Below are 20,333 nucleotides of genomic sequence, written 5' to 3' on the forward strand. Positions count from 1 at the left end.
CCTCTACATCAACAAAAAGAACACCGAAGAGGAAATCACCAAATCAATACCATTCACAGTAGCCCCCAAGAAGATAAAATACTTAGGAATAAATCTTACCAAGGATGTAAAAGACCTATACAAAGAAAACTATAAAACTCTGCTACAAGAAATTCAAAAGGACATACTTAAGTGGAAAAACATACGCTGCTCATGGATAGGAAGACTTAACATAGTAAAAATGTCTATTCTACCAAAAGCCATTTATACATATAACGCACTTCCAATCCAAATACCAATGTCATACTTTGAGGGGATAGAGAAACAAATCACTAATTTCATATGGAAAGGAAAGAACCCCCAGATAAGCAAAACATTACTGAAAAAGAAGAAGAAAGTGGGAGGCCTCACCCTACCTGATTTCAGAACCTATAATATAGCTACAGTAGTCAAAACAGCCTGGTACTGGTACAACAACAGGCACATAGACCAATGGAACAGAATTGAGAATCCAGATATAAATCCATCCACGTATGAGCAGCTAATATTTGACAAAGGACCAGTGTCAGTCAATTGGGGAAATAATAGTCTTTTTAACAAATGGTGCCGGCATAACTGGATATCCATTTGCAAAAGAATGAAACAGGACCCATACCTCACACCACGCACAAAAACTAACTCCAAGTGGATCAAAGACCTAAACATAAAGACTAAAACGATAAAAATCATGGAAGAAAAAATAGGATCTACCCTAGGAGCCCTAATACAGGGCATAAACAGAATACAAAACATTACCAAAAATGATGAAGAGAAACCAGATAACTGGGAGCTCCTAAAAATCAAACACCTATGCTCATCTAAAGACTTCACCAAAAGAGTAAAAAGACCACCTACAGACTGGGAAAGAATATTCAGCTATGACATCTCAGACCAGCGCCTGATCTCTAAAATCTACCTGATTCTGTCAAAACTCAACCACAAAAAGACAAACAACCCAATCAAGAAGTGGGCAAAGGATATGAACACACATTTCACTGAAGAAGATATTCAGGCAGCCAACAGATACATGAGAAAATGCTCTCGATCATTAGCCATTAGAGAAATGCAAATTAAAACCACGATGAGATTCCATCTCACACCAACTAGACTGGCATTAATTCAAAAAACACAAAATAATAAATGTTGGAGAGGCTGCGGAGAGATTGGAACTCTCATACACTGCTGGTGGGATTGTAAAATGGTACAACCACTTTGGAAATCCATCTGGCGTTATCTTAAACAGTTAGAAATAGAACTACCATACAACCCAGAAATCCCACTCCTCAGAATATACCCTAAAGATACAAGAGCCTTCACACAAACAGATATATGCACACCCATGTTTATTGTAGCTCTGTTTACAATAGCAAAAAGCTGGAAGCAACCAAGATGTTCGTCAACGGACGAATGGGTAAATAAATTGTGGTATATTCACACAATGGAATACTACGCATCGATAAAGAACAGTGACGAATCTCTGAAACATTTCATAACATGGAGGAATCTGGAAGGCATTATGCTGAGCGAACTGAGTCAGTTGCAAAAGGACAAATATTGTATAAGACCACTATTATAAGATCTTGAGAAATAGAAAAAACGGAGAAGAATACATACTTTTGAGATTACGAAGGGGGGAGGGAGGGAGGGAGGGAGAGGGCTTTTTATTGATCAATCTGTAGATAAGAACTGCTTTGGGTGAAGGGAAAGTCAACACTCAATACAAGGAAGGTCAGCCTAATTGGACTGGACTAAAAGCAAAGAGGTTTCCGGGATAAAATGAAAGCTTCAAAGGTCAGCGGAGCAGGGGCTGGGGTCTGGGGAACTTGGTTTGAGGGGACTTCTAAGTCAATGGGCAAAATAATTCTATTATGAAAACATTCTGCATCCCACTTTGAATTGTGGCGCCTGGGGTCCTAAATGCCAACAAGCGGCCATCTAAGATACATCAATTGATCTCAACCCACCTGGAGCAAAGGCAAAGGAAGAACACCAAGGTCACACGACAACTAAGAACCCAAGAGACAGAAAGGGCCACATGAACCAGAGACCTACATTATCCTGAGACCAGAAGAACTAGTTGGTGCCCCGCCACAATCGATGTCTGCCCTGTCAGGGAACACAACAGACAACTCCTGAGGGAGCAGGAGACCAATGGGATACAGACCCCAAATTCTCATGAATAGAGCATACCTAATGGTATGATTGAGACTAGAGGAATCCCAGAGACAATGCTCCCCAGAACGTCTGATGACACAGGACAGGAACCATCCCCGAAGACAAATCATCAGGCATGAAAAGGACTGGTCAGTGGAGGGGAGAGAGATGCCGATGAAGAGAGAGCTAATTAAATCAGGTGGACACTGGAGAGTGTGTTGGCAACTCTTGACTGGAGGGGGGATGGGAAGATAGAGAGAGAGGGAAGATGGCAAAATTGGCACGAAACGAGAGACTGTAAGGGCTGACTCAATAGGGGGAGAGCAAGTGGGAGAAGGGAGTAAGATGTATGTAAACCTACATGTGACAGACTGATTGGAATGGTAAATGTTCACTTGAAGCTTAATAAAAATTAAAAAAAAAAAAAAAAACCTAATGAAATTTATTATTTAGAAAGACTATTTTGAGATTGTACAGTACATCCCTACTTTGAAATACTAAGAATTTCTAAAAATGGGAAGATGCTATGATATTCTATTAAGTTAAAAAAAAAAAAAAAGCAAGGCTTAGAAAAATATGTATCCTAGGAATATTCTGGCACAGATTACAGAGATAATCCAGGTAAGAGATAAATAGGGTCCAAACCAGAATACAGAAAGGGAGAAAATAATCGATTCCAGACACAATTATGAGGGAGAATCAACAACATCTACTAGATGTTGGGATGAAGAAGATACCTAGGGTGCCTTGGTTTTTTGGGTTTGTTTTTTTAACCCTTAAAGAGGAAAACAGGTTCCTTATTTATTCTATTAGTTGCTTATCAAACTGTTTAGGTATAATAATATTACCTCCAATTCACTGATTACAAATTTCAAATTAATGATTTTTACAATAATGCATTTTTGACACAGAAGGAGCAAAAGAAATTTAAGAGCAATGGATGAATGGGCCAGAGATCAAGGCCTCGTCAGGAAAACCTACATACAAATATTACTGTCCACAAATAGACAATACAAACCTAATACCTACCTTTGCCCCCAATACTCCTTTCTCTTATACACCAGTATTTTCAGTACTTCCTAACTTGAACCCAGAGCAAAATCCTTCTCCCATGAATTTAGAACTCTTTGTTTTCATACCAATTCTCATTGTTAAAACTTAAACATTTCACTATGTAAATTACACTTCAATTAAAAAAAAAAAACTTAGCTACACTTGGCAGGGCAGGCGTTGAGGACAGTGAGTTCACAGAACTATACTGCCTTTTTCTGGAGGAAGAGGTAAGTAGTAGCGATAATATGTGACAGTTTCTTGAGAAAATGTCACTAACATTTATTTAACAATGTAATCTCTTTCCATTCACCTCTGTCAGGTAATATTTATAAACCCCCCCCAAAAAAGTAATTTCTCCAGTTTCCACTTAACAAGAAAAACTAAAGGGACTATAAAATACCTAACCAGTTCTCTTACCACAGTATAATTTTAATTTCTGTGTTCTGTAAATAAGAGAATAATTAATTAAAAGCCGTATTATTTATAAAAATGCAAGAAGAGAAAGAAACTAAAACTATAATAAAAGGAATGGATATGAACTTCTGTAATGCTGACAGTAGGGATTTACCATTGGTTGCAGATCCAACATCCATTTTTACCTTCCACCCCATGACTCAGGAGAGGGTGACCTCCCCTAATTCTCTCAAACTCCAAGGCTAGATTTGGAACCATCAAACACCACAATCCCATCCTTCCTCCCAGTAATTGGTTCAAAAAATCCAGACTAAATAAACCGAGCAGCAAGTGGCACTGCCTTGGTAATGCTTATCTTTCCAAAGATGGACATGTGGTCTAAACTGCACCCCCAAACAAACAAAGAAGAAAAAGAAAAGAACTTTTAGTTTGTGATAAGGAGGAAAATTCTCCCTTTCTCTCTACGCTGGAGCTAAAGAACGCTGCTCCAACTACGGATGGCAGGAACCCTGTTATCATGCAGGGAACTAGCCTGAAGACAAATGGAGAAAGACAGACAAATGAAGCTGACACCTTGTTCTACAGTATTGGGAGACCAAGCACTCCAGTCTCCGCTACCTCTTAGAGACTCTACAAGGACACCTGTTACGGCAGAAAATAAATTTCATTCTAGTATGAGTCAGATTATTTGGAGGTTTCTGTTATTTGAAGGTGAAAGCACCATAATTTTAAGCACTTCTAAATAGTCTCTCAAATATAAGCACCTGTTTGAAAGCTATTTGAAACTATGAAACAACTCTTTACACTTACAAATTTGTAATCTTTAGGAGGATAAAGTAAGTTTTTTTCTTTAAATACATTAAATGACCAGTTATAGATAAATAAATAATGGATATAGACTAGTTTTACTCTAGTCTGCATAAAAATGTTGACAATACACTTTTCAATAAATAAAAATTGAATTATTGCCCAAGGGTAGCTTAATTTGTACAAATTTTGAATAATGCCATATATATTTCCAAAACAGATGCTTAGAGACTCTACAAGGACACTCGGCTCGATCAGAAGCCAGATTATAGTTCCATCTGGAGTCTAATAGCTCCATGGGTCCATTACAATTACCCAAGTCACCAAAGTGAACCTTTGTAATTGTATATAACAGCATTTCTCTTGAAGGTATAGACAGTCTTGTCCCCAAAACCAGAAAATCAAGTGAAAAAAATAATTTTGTATATGCATACACACACACACAGATTCAGAAGGTATTCAAATGCTGCTGTATTTTTTTCAATGACAGTGAACTTTTCATTTATGATTTTTCAGACAGTCATCAGTATCATCAATTCTTGGACACAGCTGTTGGGTTCTTGTGTCATCACTATAGTTTGACAAGGAAAGACAAAGTTTACTGTCTCCTTTAATCGGCCTCTGGACCAACTCAGATACCTAGAATACTCTCCTTCATGTTTCCCTTTCTCCTAATCTGTCTCCGATCCTATCACAGGCAGCAGTTCTTATCAAATCAGGAAGGAGTGAAGTCATTTTATCTCCTAATTTCCACATCTAGAAACTGTCACGGAGCCACAGAATTTTTGACAGGGAGGTACCCAGAAAACATTCAAAGATCAACATCTAGACCCATTACCCACTGCCCTCGAGTCGATTCCAACTCAAAGGGTCCCTATGGGACAGAGTAAAACTGCCCCACAGCATTTCCAAGGCTGAAATCTTTATGAAAGCAGATTGCCACATCCTTCTCCTGTGGAGTGTGGTGGGTGCAAACCACCGACCTTTCTGTTAGCAGCCGAGTACTTAACCACTGTGCCACCAGGGGTCCTTGCATCTATTCCAACGCTACTCAAAATGTGGTCCATGCTAACAGGGCACGCCAGGGGAAAGGACTAGAAAGCAGGAGGGTACAGGAAAGCTGGTAATAAGGGCTCAAAGGTCAAGAAGGGGAGAGTATTGACACATTGCGGGGTTGGTAACCAATGTCATAAAACAATATGTACGTTAATTGTTAATGAGAAGCTAGTTCTGTAAACCTTCATCTAAGTACAATAATATATACATACATACACATATACATACACATACACATATACATATATATATATATATATGGAAACCCTGGTGGCATAGTGGTTAAGTGCTCCGGCTGGTAACCAAAGGGTCGGCAGTTCGAATCTGCCAGGCACTCCTTAGAAACTCTGTGGGGCAGTTCTAGTCTGTCCTATAGGGTCGCTATGAGTCGGAATCGACTCGATGGCACTGGGTTTGGTTTTTGGGTATATATAAAAAAAAATTTTTTTTTTTTTATATATATATATATATATACACACACACGTATATATATGGTCTTTAGTGTACTGCTAAAATGTGAACTATTTATTACAGCTGACTGTAAAGCCTTTAAAACAATTTCTAGCAATTTGAAAATGTAATTTTACGTAGGTTAAATTAATTTATTTTTAAATTAATAATAGAAATTTGGGCCTATATTTTATGTCTTCAAATTTACTTTTTAATTTGATTTTCCCACTAATTTTTTTAATTATATTTGCAATAATATTGAAAATTAAAAGAAAAAAAACCCCACAGTTTCAGAAATAATGGTCTAAAATGTGTTTGTTTGCCTAGCAAGGCATTTTATTTTAACTTGAATGCCTTTACACAAGACTCAAGCCCTTCATTAGCTTAAAAAAAAAAAGTGGCTAGTTATTTTCATCTGTTATCTGGTCAATCCTAGAAGGCATGTGAGTGCCCAATTCACCTTCCATTAGAGTTTGGTGTTTCCCAAGATATAACCAACACTTCTCAGGGCTTGCATGTTGTTACACTGTTGAATAGTTTTCAGCAGAGCTTCCAGACTAGGACAGACTAGGAAAAAGTGCCTGGCAATCTACTTACGAAAACTAAGCAATGAAAACCCTATGGATCACAAACAAACACTGTCCAATATAGTGCTGGAAGATGAGCCCCTAGGTTGGAAGGCACTCAAAATATATGACGGCCACAGCGATGGGCTTGACCATTTCGTTCTGCCGTACATGGGGTCACCATGAGTCAGAGACGAGATGGAGCTAAGAACAACAGTTGTGAGAGGTGGAAGGCGGTCCCACCTAAAATAGAAAAGGAGTTAGGTGAGGCCTTCAGTAGCTGAAACCATAAACGTCTTCTTCTAAGACCACTCTTTGGTAGCGGACAGACCTGACGTGCCTTTACTTTCACTCAATGTCTTGCTCATATTTATAAAAGTTCACAAATTGAAATTTTGTAAATGGATGAGCTCCTGTATTTTGAGAACTGCAAAGTACTATCCTAAGCCCAGGAAATAGAAAGCTTTTGATAAATGTTTGGTAAATGAATGTGTGATTTAAAAAATATATATATAAAGTATCAATAATTAGATAATTACTTCAACTCGACAGCACTGGCTTTTTGGTTATGTCTAATTACAATAATTTCTAACGAAATCCCACTGAATTGAAATCTCCGTTCTTCCCATGATAATTCACAGTTTAAAGGTATACAATTTATATATTTTCATGGGTGGCTGGCAGAATCAAACGCATTATTTAATGGCAAGAGGGAGGGAGGAGATATATAAAATCTCTATTAGCTTAAATTTCAAATTCTTAGTTTTAACCTACATATTATACCAGCTGTTTCCTAAAGGAGTTTGATCTCTTCCTTTGAACCGTCATCACCCCTTTACTTCCCATCTAACATTTATGATCTTTTGCCTTTTAACACAATTATTCATACTTGTCTTTGAAGACAGAGGTTATCGTAATTTTCTATACCATCTAGCACAACAAAATGAACTCTTAAATAATAATTCTCAAAATTAGTCTGTGTTTTTAATATACTATACTAAGAATTAATATCTAAATAAATACGAACAGCAGTCTTGCAATAAAAAAAGGTTCTTGTACATTGATTACAAACACTTTAAGATCCAAGTATTATATTTACAAAAGAATTTAAGACAAAAACATGTTTATACCAAGACTTAGCTCTATCTCCTTTACTTCTTTAAAAAAAAAAAAATGGATAATCTAAGAACTGAATAATCACTCTTAGTTACCTAGTATTACCATAGCAAAAAATACAAGTGGGTGGCTTTGAAGAACAGAAATGTATTTTCTTACAGCTCTGAAGATCATGTCAATTCCTGCTACGGGTCTCTCTCCTAGTCCCTCGTGACTGCTATCAACCCTTGGCATTCATGGTATCCCTCTCCCCCCGTGTATGTCCCTGCATCTGTTTTGCTCTTTTTACAACTCAGAAGTGATTAGGTTTAGAATCCATCCTACTATGGTGTGACTCCATCAAGTTAACAAAAGAAAACTTCTATTTCCAGAATCCTACTTATAGGGACAGGGGCTAGAATTTCAACAAATATTTTTGGGGGGGGGGTCGGGGGGGGAGGACAATTCAATCCACAACTGTTATCATATTTACTTCAATTATAAAAAAACTTACTATTGAGTTGAATGGAGTCCCCAGGTGGTGCAGTTAATACACTCAGTTGCTAACCAAAGCGCTGGAAGTTCAAGTTCATCCACAGGCACTTGGAAGACAGGCCTGGGGATCTACCTCTGAAAAATCGGTCAGTGAGAACTCTGCAGACCCCACGACACACTGGGGTCACCACGAGTCAAATCAACTCGATAGCAGCTGGCGTGGAGGTGCGTGCATTTTAAAACTCACACTGAAAAGGCCTAGCTTAAAAATAAATAAATAAACGGGCTTACCCCCTAGACTGCAACCAGCAAACTAACAGAGTTATTATTCACTAGAGTCTCGGTGCTGGATACATGCCCAACAACTGACTCAAGAAGAAACATGATCAGAAATTTTATGATTTACTAAGTTTTCAGTCCACATTAAAACAATTATTCCTCTTTCCATAACTAGGTTTAAGTTGAAATAGTGATTTTAAAAATTTTCCAAAGAACAAAAGATGCGTTCCAGTTGAGTCAGCTTTGACTCGCGGCGACCCCGGGCGCGGCCACCCCAGGTGCGCCAGCATCACGGCGACCCCAGGTGCGCCAGCATCGCGGCCACCCCGGGCGCGCCAGCATCGCGGCCACCCCAGGTGCGCGCCAGCATCGCAGCCACCCCGGGCGCGCGCCAGCATCGCGGCCACCCCCGGGGGCGCCGGCACAGACCTGTGCTCCACGGCGACCCCGCAGAGTCTCCAACGGCTGACCTTCTGGAAGTAGATCTCCAGGGCTGTCTTCTGAGGCGCCTCTGGATGAACTCACATTTCTAACCTCACAGTTAGCAGCCGAGCACGGTAACTGTTTATACCAACTAGGAACGCTTCAAAAGAATAATTAAATATTAGGGGACCTACAAGAATACATTTCTTGCTCTCTGATAGTTTTCATTTTAGCCTGTGAAAGTGAGAAAAAAATTATTTCAGTCAAAAATAACTAAAAATAAACAATGAGAATTCAATCTCTGCCTAAATAGGTTTTGCTTGTTTTCTTGTCTTTTAATAAGTGAGCTTTACAAAGTGTCAGTGTGGAGCTAGGTACTGAGAAGTGCACAGTAAACACTGGGTGGTCCCTCAGGTGCCTTCTCTACTCTGGCTCAAGAGTCAGCGTCTAGATCCCGGCTCAGCCAACACACAGGGAAAGGCCCAGAGTGCTGGAGGAAGAAGACGTTAGCGTGAGTCTGTTCACCCTAAAAAGTTGAATACTTGAAATGTACCAAGTGGAAACTCTGGAAGAACTCGGCGCCTTATTCTCTTTGTCCTAGTTTTCTGACTGATCTTATCACTAGAAGCTTGCAGCCTACTCAGATTCTCTACATACCTTCCCAGTTTTAAAGATTTACAAAAATTTGAAGGTCACTCTCTTAATACCACGTACTTTTACCCACCTCCATGCTTTTCTAAGTTTCTTCATTATCTATGGAACAAACAATTTCTTCTTAAAAAAAAATACAAAAGAGTTTCAAAGTCTGACCTTCATTTTCTCCTGTGGATGGAAATTTTCTACTCAATTTCTATTTAAGATTAGTAGCTTCCTAAATTTTCATGATTATGTTTCAACTTGGCAAAGCTTTGCTTATGCTGGAAATATTTTATCAGCATTATAAACTCCTTTCTTGATTAAAAAAATATTATTGCTTTGAAGTCTACTCTTATCCAAAATAAATTAGTTCAAATCTCTTTAACATTATTTATTAAATTTGTTTGATACAATTTCTAGTCTATTTCCAAGGCAAAAATGTACTCTTTCTGAAGTGGCTACTATGAACCCATACTAGACTGACTAATTTAGATGGGGTCTAGCAAGTTTCTTAATACACTGTAAGTATCGCCTCTTGTTTTATATTCTAGCCGTCTGCTAATTTGGTTTCTTGCTTGCCTTTTTTGCTGCAGCTGTGCACCGGGTTAACTGTTTCAATGGTTTTCCTACAATAACCCACAAATTTTTTCCTGATCAGTGTGCTGTATGATTGGTTCTTTGTTCCTAAGATAATTATTTTACATTTGTCTACACTGAACTGCATTTGCCATCTGCTGGCCCAATCACCTAAACAATCCAAATCTTTTTGAATCTGATTGCATTGTTCCTCATTATTTCCTCTAGCTCCAATTTTAGGATCATCTGCAAACTTTGAGATCTTTTCTTTAAAGCTTGGACACATTTTATTTAAATATAGAGGATTTTTTTTTAACTGACCCTTCAGACACTCCAGCTGAAATCTTCTTCCAACTTGAAAAGTTTCCATAAAGCTTATCCAAAGACACCTTCCAATTATATAGTCAAAGTGCTGCTAGAAACAAAGCTTAACTAGAACCCAATCTATTTCATCTTTCCTTATAGTGCCATGTTTTTGAAAGTATTATGCCTTCTAAATTTCTCTTTTTCAAAGTATATTTTTAAAGAATGCAAAAAATCTATTTTCCAGAATGTGGATTCTTTTTTTTTTTTTTTTTTGGTAATAACTTTTCTAGAGCACACATGTTAAAGTTTTCAACAACTCCCTACACATAAAGCATTTCATATATTCATTCAAAATATCTACTGAGCCCATATTAGTAACATGCATAAGGTACACTGTAGTCTTGTGACCTTAGTCCAATTATTTATCTCCCAATACTTCAGTTTCCTACTGGTAAAGCAGATGTTAGAAAATAACTTCTAAAGACCCATCCTCCTCTAGCATTTGAATGATTTATCTATAGAGTGGTATTCTAGGTTCCCATTTTAAGATTTCTCTACTTATTTCCCATGTTCCCTTTGATTATAAACCATCCAATAATTCACTATTTCTTTTGCTGTTTTTTAACTTCAACACTGTATATTTTAGAAACTTAGTAGCAAATTTCACTCTTCAAATTATGCTTGGCAAATCTGAACTCAGTAGAGATTCATTAATCAATTATGATGAAAGGCACTCAGTCTACTTACAAAATCTAGGAAAAATGGTTAACTCCATAAACTTCAACGATTTCTTAACACCGGTACGCATCCCTTAACGTCCACGATACATTCCGTGACATAAGACATTACAGGATTGGACTCGTGTAGACACTACATTATATACAGAAAAGGCAAGCAGGACTATCTCTGGACAGGCTGGGACCTGCACCGCTGCCCCAGGGCTGAGACTTCAAGAAAACTCTGGCATGGCCGCCCCCAGTCCTGCCTGGTCTTGGAGAGCTGCACCCAGCCGCTTTCGCAGCACATACTCACCACTCCAGCTGGTGCCTCCAAGCGCACAGTGGTTCCCTTCTCTTCCTTCCTCCCTGCCTGCCAGGCCCCCACCCCCGCCACTCCTCCTATCCTGCCTCCACCTCCTCCCCCAGACACCTTTCTTCCTCCTCCTCCCACCACTGCCGCAGCCCACATGGCTCTGTGGTCACCATTTTGGGAGGAGCCAAGGTCTCGGCCAGACATAATGTAGAGGGTGCCCTGACCAACTGAGGCAGCGGCCTCGTGGGACATCCCCCTTGGCGGCTCTGGTGGTGTCTGCGACAGTCCCTTCCTGAGTGGAGTGTAGTGGGACAGGCAGCCACGGATGGGCCAGGGCATCCCTCCCCTGGCACCCTAGAGCCAGAGCTGACTAGAGACCAGAGAATGAGAGGCGGACAGATCTGCAGTACTTAACAAAGCACGTCTGCTACCTCCTGTCCTCCAGTCGGAATTTCTAAACTCTCCTATCATCTTACAGGATGGACCATGGACGAATATGTGGTCGGGCATTGCCCGAACATTATGCGGCATATATCCTTATAATCACATTTCCACAAAAGTCCTGCCCATACGACCCATTAAAATAAAAAAAATGTAATTGATGAATTTGTTGCCATTTTTCTATTTTAAGTGGCAGATGCAGGTGACGAATTTAAGATCTACTTTTCATTAATTCATTCAACACGCAGGGAAAGCTATAAAAATAGAAAGATGAATACAGGCTAGGGCTTGTCCTCAAAAAGTTTGGGGTAAGATGTATACAGCTCCAAACTACAAAGTATCACTACAAAAGTATAGTTACATGGAAGTCAGGAAGAGGAGAATTTATTTCCAGCTATTGTACTGGGAAGCTTTGTGAAGGAGATACACGAATTCTGTTGAGTATTATGTCTTTTAAAAGAAATTCACTAAACTATGAATGTTGTCACAGAAAAGACAAATGTAAAATGCTAAGCAAAGCAGGAGGGGGGAGACCTCAAAAAAGAAAGGAGTTTGAGGGTTGTTTGTTTGGTAGGATCACATGTGTTTTTTATTTTTTCTGTGATGAATATATATCACTTTTAAAACAAAAAAGATACAATAAAAGATTTTTCTATTTTTTAAACCAGACTTTGACCAGGAATTGAGTACTATTAAGTGAAATGCTACAGATCAAAAACCTCTAACTTATAAACAGAAAAACTGGCAATTAACAAGTATTTTATCTACATATTAAATAATATATAGAAGATTTAAATGATACAGTAAAGAATTCATAATATATCAAACCACTTTTTTTTACGAACCATTGATTTGGGATGCAGTGTCTTTCCTTATAAGATAAATTTTTTGAAATACATAAAATTATTTTGAATAACTTCAAAATAGCAAGTCTGCAATAATTATTAAGTTAGATCTTTTATCCAGGTTTGTGGATGAATCCTCTAACAGCTGATCAGTCTGAATTTTTTTTTCAAACACTTATGAAATGACACTGAAATTGTCTGCAGGGCTATTTTCTTTGTACTGTAAATAGATAAAAGGATTTAATAAAACCATATAAAAGGATTTAATAAAACCATAACCACTGACTTACAGTTCTAAGAGTTCCTCATTTATTAAAACCTTGCCATTTTATTCCATATAAATAAAGGTCTTTAACTAACTGTGTTAAATTCCATTAAAAGTCACAACATTTGACATATTATTTAATTCCACCTGTAACCCGACAAAACCATTTCAATGAAAAAGTAGTATGTCTTAAAATGTCCACATCATCCAAAACACAGGAAAAGAAACGTATATGGGAGGCTGATGGGGAAATAAAAGGATTTGTCTCAGATGCGCAGCATTAAAAAAGAGAGTTTCAGTAAGCATTTCCATAATTTAATACCTGCTTAGATTTTCAAAAGTCTAATTTGAAGCTGCTTTTATTAACTTAAAGTTTTTATATTCCTTGATTTTATGCTCTATGTTATATAGCCTGTATCTGAATTAGCAGCCACCCATGACAACCTGAAATCTAGGTTCTTCTTAGGTATATCATGAAATACACATATATATTTATGTAAGACAACATAAAATAGCTAATTTTGTTTCAGTGAGTCTGTTAACCTCCTTTAAAAATAAAGTTTAACTAATTAATATTGTTTCACTGACTCTTATTAGTTTTCAGTGGGATAAAATTGGAAGGGAAAACTACTTTCCAAAACAAATTCTACCAAATGCAATACGCAGAGGTCACAAACAGGCATCCACAGGCCACATCAAGCAGGCAAAAAGTTCATTATAAATAAATGCCAAGACTGGCAAATTTGGACAGTTCACATAAAAATCTAGATTTTTAACTTCTCTCAAAAAAAAACTAGATTCGGCACCGGGCCCATTTCCAGCAGAGCTCTCCAGCTGTCCAGGTCCCCACGAGCCCATTTTCCTCCCCACTTTCTGTTGCTTGCCAAGTCCTGATACAAACTAGAGTTCACAACCCCTACATAGGTTGTAGAAACAGTCAGAGCTTGATTCAAATCCTAGCTCCTTTACCTAAAAGCTGCATAAACTAGGACAACTGGTTTAACCTCTTTAGGTCTCAACTTCTTCAGCATGATGCTGCATATAATAACCATTAGTTGTGCAATGGTTAAAAATAAAATAATGTATATAGTACCGTGTTAGTGATCTAGTGCTGCTATTACAGAGATACCACAACTGTGTGGCTTGGACAAGCAGACATTTATTTGCTCACAGTTTAGGAGGCTAGAAGTTCAAATTCAAGGCACCGGCTCTAGGGGAAGGCTCTCTCTCTCTCTGTCAGCTCTGGAGGAAGGTCCTTCTCTCTTCAGCTTGTTTCCTGGTTCCTTGGAGATGTCCATGTGGCTTGGCATCAATCCTCCTCCATCTCTGCTTGCTAGCTTGCTTGTTTAATCCCTTTCATATCTCCAAAGAGGCTGACTCAAGATAAACTCTATACTAATCCTGTCTCACTAATGTAACAAAGACAACCCATTCCCAAATGGGATTATGGAATTACAACCACAAGCATAGAGGCTAGGATTTATACCACATATTTGAGGGGGGTACAATTTAATCCATAACATTCTACCAGATAGTCCTCAAATACTCAAGTCCTCGCCACATGCAAAACACATTCACCCTATCACATCATCCCGAAAGTCTTAAATCAACTCCAAGTTTAAAATATCATTTTCTGAATCATTTAAATCAAATATGGGTGACACTTTAGGTGTATTGCATCCTGGGGCAAAATTTCTCTTCATCTGTGAACCTACGAAATCTAAAATACAAATTGTCTGCTTCTAGAGTACAACTGTGGAACAGGCACAGAGACATCTCTACTACAAATGGGAGAAACTGAAGGCAAAGAAGGAACAACAGGCACCAAGCAAGTCCAAAACTCAGCAAGACAATTTACATTAGGTCTCAAGGCTTGAAAACAACCCTCTCTTCTCTGAGACCAATTAGACAATGGTCCTTCTCTACAGACTCCGGATGTTGGCCACATCCTCTGAATTCTAGGTGAAGGTCCCTCGGCTACAGCTCCGATTTCCAGCCCACTGAGACAGCAACTCAGCTCCCTTGGCTTTGGGTAGCCTCATTCCCCTACTCCATCTGAGTGGTGACCCCACTCCTTCGGCCCTGGCAGGCCCAGATCTTCTGCTCCTTGGGCAGGGTAGCCCCACCCCCTCAGCTTTGGGTGGTTACCCCATCCCCCTGGCACACCTTAAACAACAGCCCCACAGTCCAGAACCGAGTTGGCAAAGACCTGATTCCTTGAAACCTAGAAGGCTGTGGCTCCACCCTTTCAGATCCAGGAGACCGTGGCCCTACCTCCCATACTCCTTCTAACAGTTCTGTTGATCTCTGAGCTGCTCCAGGAATGGTCCTTTTCTTTTCTTGGACAACACACGTAGTTCCTACGGCCTGTTTCTTGCCTGTAGAAATCCAAGAGGCAGGTTCTTTCTTTCCTTTTCTTCTTTCTGTCTCCTTCAATCTAAGCTGATGGGTTTTCTGCTGTCGTAGTTGGTTAGATCCATAAGTCACAGGCTTAAGGTCTTTAACAAAAGACTGTGTAGCCAAGACCTTGGTGAACATTCTAAGACCGTGTCCTTAATTTGTACAAGAGAATTTTCCATATCTTTCAGTTTTGTTTTCATTTTGCAGTTCCTTTTTAAAGTCCAACTCTTTCCTCTCACATTTTACTATAAGCAGAAAGGTGAAACCACATGGGCCCTTTAAGATCTTGCTTAAAATCTACTCAGTCAAATATCCAAGTTCATCGCTTACAAGTTCTACCTTCCACCAAACATTTCACCATAATTCAGACAAGTTCTTTGCCACTGCATAAAAAGAATAGTCCTTCCTCCATTGTCCAGTCACACGCTCATCATTTTCCTTGAAAGCCTCACCAGAAGCACATTTAATGCCCACATTCTGTTACTGGTGCCATATATATTCTGTAAGACGAGTGAGGCTTTCTGTACAGCCCTCCTCACTTCTTTCTCAGCTCTCACCAGAATCGCCTTTGACATCCATAATTCTACCAATAGTCTCTTCAAGGCAATCTATGCTTTTATTATAGGCACCTTAAAACTCTTCCAGCCTCTACCCATTCCCCAATTCCAAAACCTTCTACATTTTAGGTATTTGTTAAAACAGCACCCCACTCTTACGGTACCAAGTTCTTAGTTATCTAGGGCTTTTAGAACAGAAATACCACAAGTGGGTGGCTTTAACAAACAGAAATTTATTTTCTCATAGTTTAGGAGGCTTGAAGTCCGAAATCAGAGTGCCAGCTCTAGTGGAAAGCTTTCTCTCTCTGTCAGCTCTGGAGGAAGGTCCTTCTCTCTTCAGCTTGTTTCCTGGTTCCTTAGAGATGTCCATGTGGCTTGGCATCAATCCTCCCCATGTCTGCTTGCTAGCTTGCTTGTTTAATCTTTTATGTCTCAAAAGAGATTGACTCAAGATATACCCTACACTAATCCCATCTTATTAACATAATAAAGACAACCCATTCCCAAATGAGATTATAACCACAGGCATAGAAGCTATGATTTATAACACATATTTTTTGGGAAACACAATTCAATTCATAACAAGTACCAAACACAAAAAATGTTCAAAAAATTACACTTACTACACTATTTGAATTTAAAATTAAATTCTAAAATCTAAGATTTATCATAAACATAATCCTGGTGGTGTACTGGTTAAGGGCTACAGCCGTTAACCAAAAAGTTAGCAGTTCGAATCTACCAGGTGCTCCTTGGAAACGATATGAGGCAGTTCTACTCTGTCCTATAGGGCTGCTATGAGTTGGAATCGACTCGATGGCAAAGGGTTTCGGTTTTTTAAAACAGATTCTAAGCTTGGGCCCTGGTAGCACAGTAGTTAACCACTCAGCTGCTAATCAAAAGGTTGGCAGTTTGAATCCACTAGCTGCTCCTTGGAAACCCTATGGGGCGGTTCTACTCTGTCCTATAGGGTCACTATGAGTCAGAATCGACGCGATGGGTTTTTTGTTTTTATAGACTCTAAAGTCAAAATTAAATCACTATAATCACTGTTGCCTTATCACTCCATAAGGCTTCTTTGTACAATAAGGATAAGGACAGTAAATACCTGATAGGAATGCTGTATTCAACTTAATGAGTTAATACATGTAAAGTGCTTAAAATATAAAATAACACAGGGCACATACTAAGCTCTAAAATACAGTTGCTGTTAATAGTAGTAGTAGTAGCAGCAGCAGTAGTAGCGTTCCCAGAGGGCTCGCACACATGAGCTTAATAAATATTTGATGAGAAGCAAGTGAATAAGTGAAAATGCAACTGAATGAATACGAGACCACTTACCAAGATTATTCCTTTGGTATACGGCCTAAGAGTCTTCTCAACTAGCCCAAACTGTTATGTCTAAGCTGAAAATGTCAGTGAGAACAAAGTCACTCTGAACATACATAAACAAGTTGTTTGTTCTGGACTTCAACAGAAATTATTATTAAGCTCTTACAGAAACAAAGGAGCCGACCACAATTCGAGCATGAAGCAAGCACATCACATAATGTTCACAATTTATTTCCCCAGGAGCTTTAGAGCAGCCCTGTTTCCTGACTGGGCAAAACCAGGCCAGTCCAGGCTGTACTTTCTTTCCAGTTCTTTTATGCCTGCAAGGATCTCAGCGGCTGAGCTTAGGACCAGTGCAAAGAAGGACCACACTATCTTTATAGCTACTAGGCCCAAAATTTCAGCCATTAAGAGCAAAGAGTGAAGAGAAATGGTTCTCCATTAAATGGTACCAAAAAGATGAATTTCATCTTTAGCATACTAATCATCTCAGTAGAAGTAGTTTTTAATAAGTCTGAGAATAATAAAGGAGCTCAATTCTTCAAGTATTTAATTTAACAAAAGATAAAGACAGTCTCCCCTGGCTAAACACATATATATATATATTCCAGATTCCTGGCCGTGTCACTGAAATTCTTTCACAGCACTCAAAACAATGAGAAAAAGCAACAAAATTGACTTAAAAAGAGTAATTTTCTTTCCAACCTAAATAAACTTTACACAAACTTGCCTTTCAAAATCGACTAAACAAGCTGCACCACCAGCATCAAGGGAGGCGTGCAGATATCTAGCAGGTGCTGCAGTTTATCACAAAACCGTCTAAAATAATTGGAAGTGACAACCAGCACTACCACAAATGATTTATTAGTCTTTCACTCAGCTTTTCAGCTTCCTCAGGGCCAGAATAAATAATTTACCAACTTTGTATCTTCCAATCATTAATTCTTTCCTATGCATCCAAACTACATTTAACTCTGCTAGGTTCAGTGGAATAAAACACACAACAGGAATATTTTTCCAAATATAGAACTAATAGACCATACATGAAGCCAAATTTGTCAATCAAGGCGTACAATCCAGAGAGAGAAGAATTTAAGGGCTCAAAGGCAGCAACTGCAGTTGAGCTGGAGGGCGGCTCATGGAATAAAATCAAGCGCAGCGGAAAGGAAAGCAGAGCCTAGTGAAGTGTTCTCTCCCGCAGAGGATGCCAGGTTCCGGGGACTCTGCAGATGCAAACCACAGAGGCTACCTAAGCACACTCCATGAGAGGAACTTCAAACTTCAAGCATCACCACCTCATAATAACCAATTCACTGAATGACTGACTCCCCAAAACTGGTCCACAAGTTATAAAAACTATAAAGCCCTTAAAAAAGGCTTTATAGTTTTGCTAAAACGTGAAACATATGGGATTTTTTTTTTTGATGCAAAGTAGAGATTTAAGATACAGCAAGATGATGCATCTTCTTTAAAATATTTTAGTACTTATTTTGAATGGGTTTATGAGACAATTACATACTCCTGGAAATTCCAAAAAGAAAACAGGTGCAAAAACCAAAAAAAATAAAAGCCCAAGAAATTCTGATAATGTTGAAAGGTATTTCTATTAATTATGTAGAAAAACCACACAGAAAACAAAAATCACATCCTAAATCCATTTTGATGTAAGCCAGTCTTGTCTCATTAAATCAGCATCTATGATGAAAACAGGGATCATTTTTGGTACATAATGTATTGCGCTGTCAGAGCTGCATCTGTTTATTACACAGCATAAACACTGTCCAGCTTTCTGAGACTACTGATATGCAAGAAGTAACTTAAACCCAGCCTTTTTTTTTTTTTTTTACTTAGAGAGAAAATACTTTCAGTGAAATGGTTATTTACATTAATATTCTAATATTTGGCACTCTGAAAAGCAGCTTCAAGCTGTTGGGTATATACTCAAAAAACTTCAAGAATTGACAGCTTTCTCTTCAATTATATGAGAGTACATCAAATCCAAATCTGAAGGGTGTAATATATGTTTAAATATGTTTTTCATAATAGGACTTTTACCAAATAATAAAATGCGTTAAAATGAGCCTGACTGATGAAAATTATAATATAAATTTGAACTTAAAGAATGCAATTTAGATTTGGAATTTTTAAATCATCTCAAAAAATCTTCCAAAATGGTCACAAAATAAAAGCGTATCTTTTTCAATAATTACTATTTCATTATTATTAACAGAAACAGTTATGTAACTACCAGGCACAAAACTGTAGTGTTCATAGTAAGCAAAATCATGTCTTACATACCTAGTGCACCTGTTGCTATGGTAAAAAAAAAAAAAAAAAAAAAAAGTAAAAACTGGGAATATTTTAAAAGTATCAAAAAAAAAAGCAGAGATTTTGTGTCTTCTATATTGGGGAGGTGTTTTTAAAAAGAAAAAAACTACGTAAGGTTGTCAGTGAGCTGCTTTGCCATGAATAGAAGCAACGGTTCGGCTTAAGGGCAGAGGAACTCCAGCAAGAAAAGAGAAGGCAACGCACCGCTCTAGTGGCACAAATATGCCTCAGCATGCTGCCTAATGCGGGAACCTGGATAGGACTTGGGCAGCTTGTCCTGAGTGCTGAAAACACTGAGCCTTGCAGAGCAGCACGAATATCCCTGTGGAAGAAGTCTGTGCAAAGTATCCAGACCCCTAAATGTTCTTTAAATGGAAAACAGATACACAACTGTGGTATTAATGTTGCCCTGTTTTTTTTTTTTATCATGGCATATTAACCCACTGCCCCTGAGTCAGGAAACGTTGGTGGTGTAGCAGTTAACAGCTCAGCTACAGCTGCTAACCAAAAGGTCGGCAGTTCAAATCTGCCAGGCGCTCCTTAGAAACTCTATGGGGCAGTTCTACTCTGTCCTATAGGGTCGCTATGAGTCGGAAACGACTCGACAGCAGTGGGGTGGGTACCCCTGAGTCGAATCCAACTGAATATTACAGAATAGTTAAAATGAATAAACACGGTCTACAGACAGTAGTAAGGAACAGCTCAAAAACAATGTTAGGTGAAAAGAAAATAAAAACAAACTGCATGAAGATTAGTAAAATATTTCAGTTGGTAAACTTAAGAACACTCATTGCTAATGGACACA

The 20,333-nt window shown here is 38.5% G+C and overlaps 1 protein-coding gene across 16 annotated transcripts in view; it reads right to left on the bottom strand.

The window, feature by feature from the left end:
* TBC1D5 (TBC1 domain family member 5) overlaps positions 1-20,333 on the bottom strand; it is a 639,936-nt gene that overhangs the window by 561,318 nt on the left and 58,285 nt on the right. The window lies entirely within an intron of this gene.

Source organism: Loxodonta africana, chromosome 27 (genome assembly GCF_030014295.1).
Source record: "Loxodonta africana isolate mLoxAfr1 chromosome 27, mLoxAfr1.hap2, whole genome shotgun sequence".
NCBI lineage: Eukaryota > Metazoa > Chordata > Mammalia > Proboscidea > Elephantidae > Loxodonta > Loxodonta africana.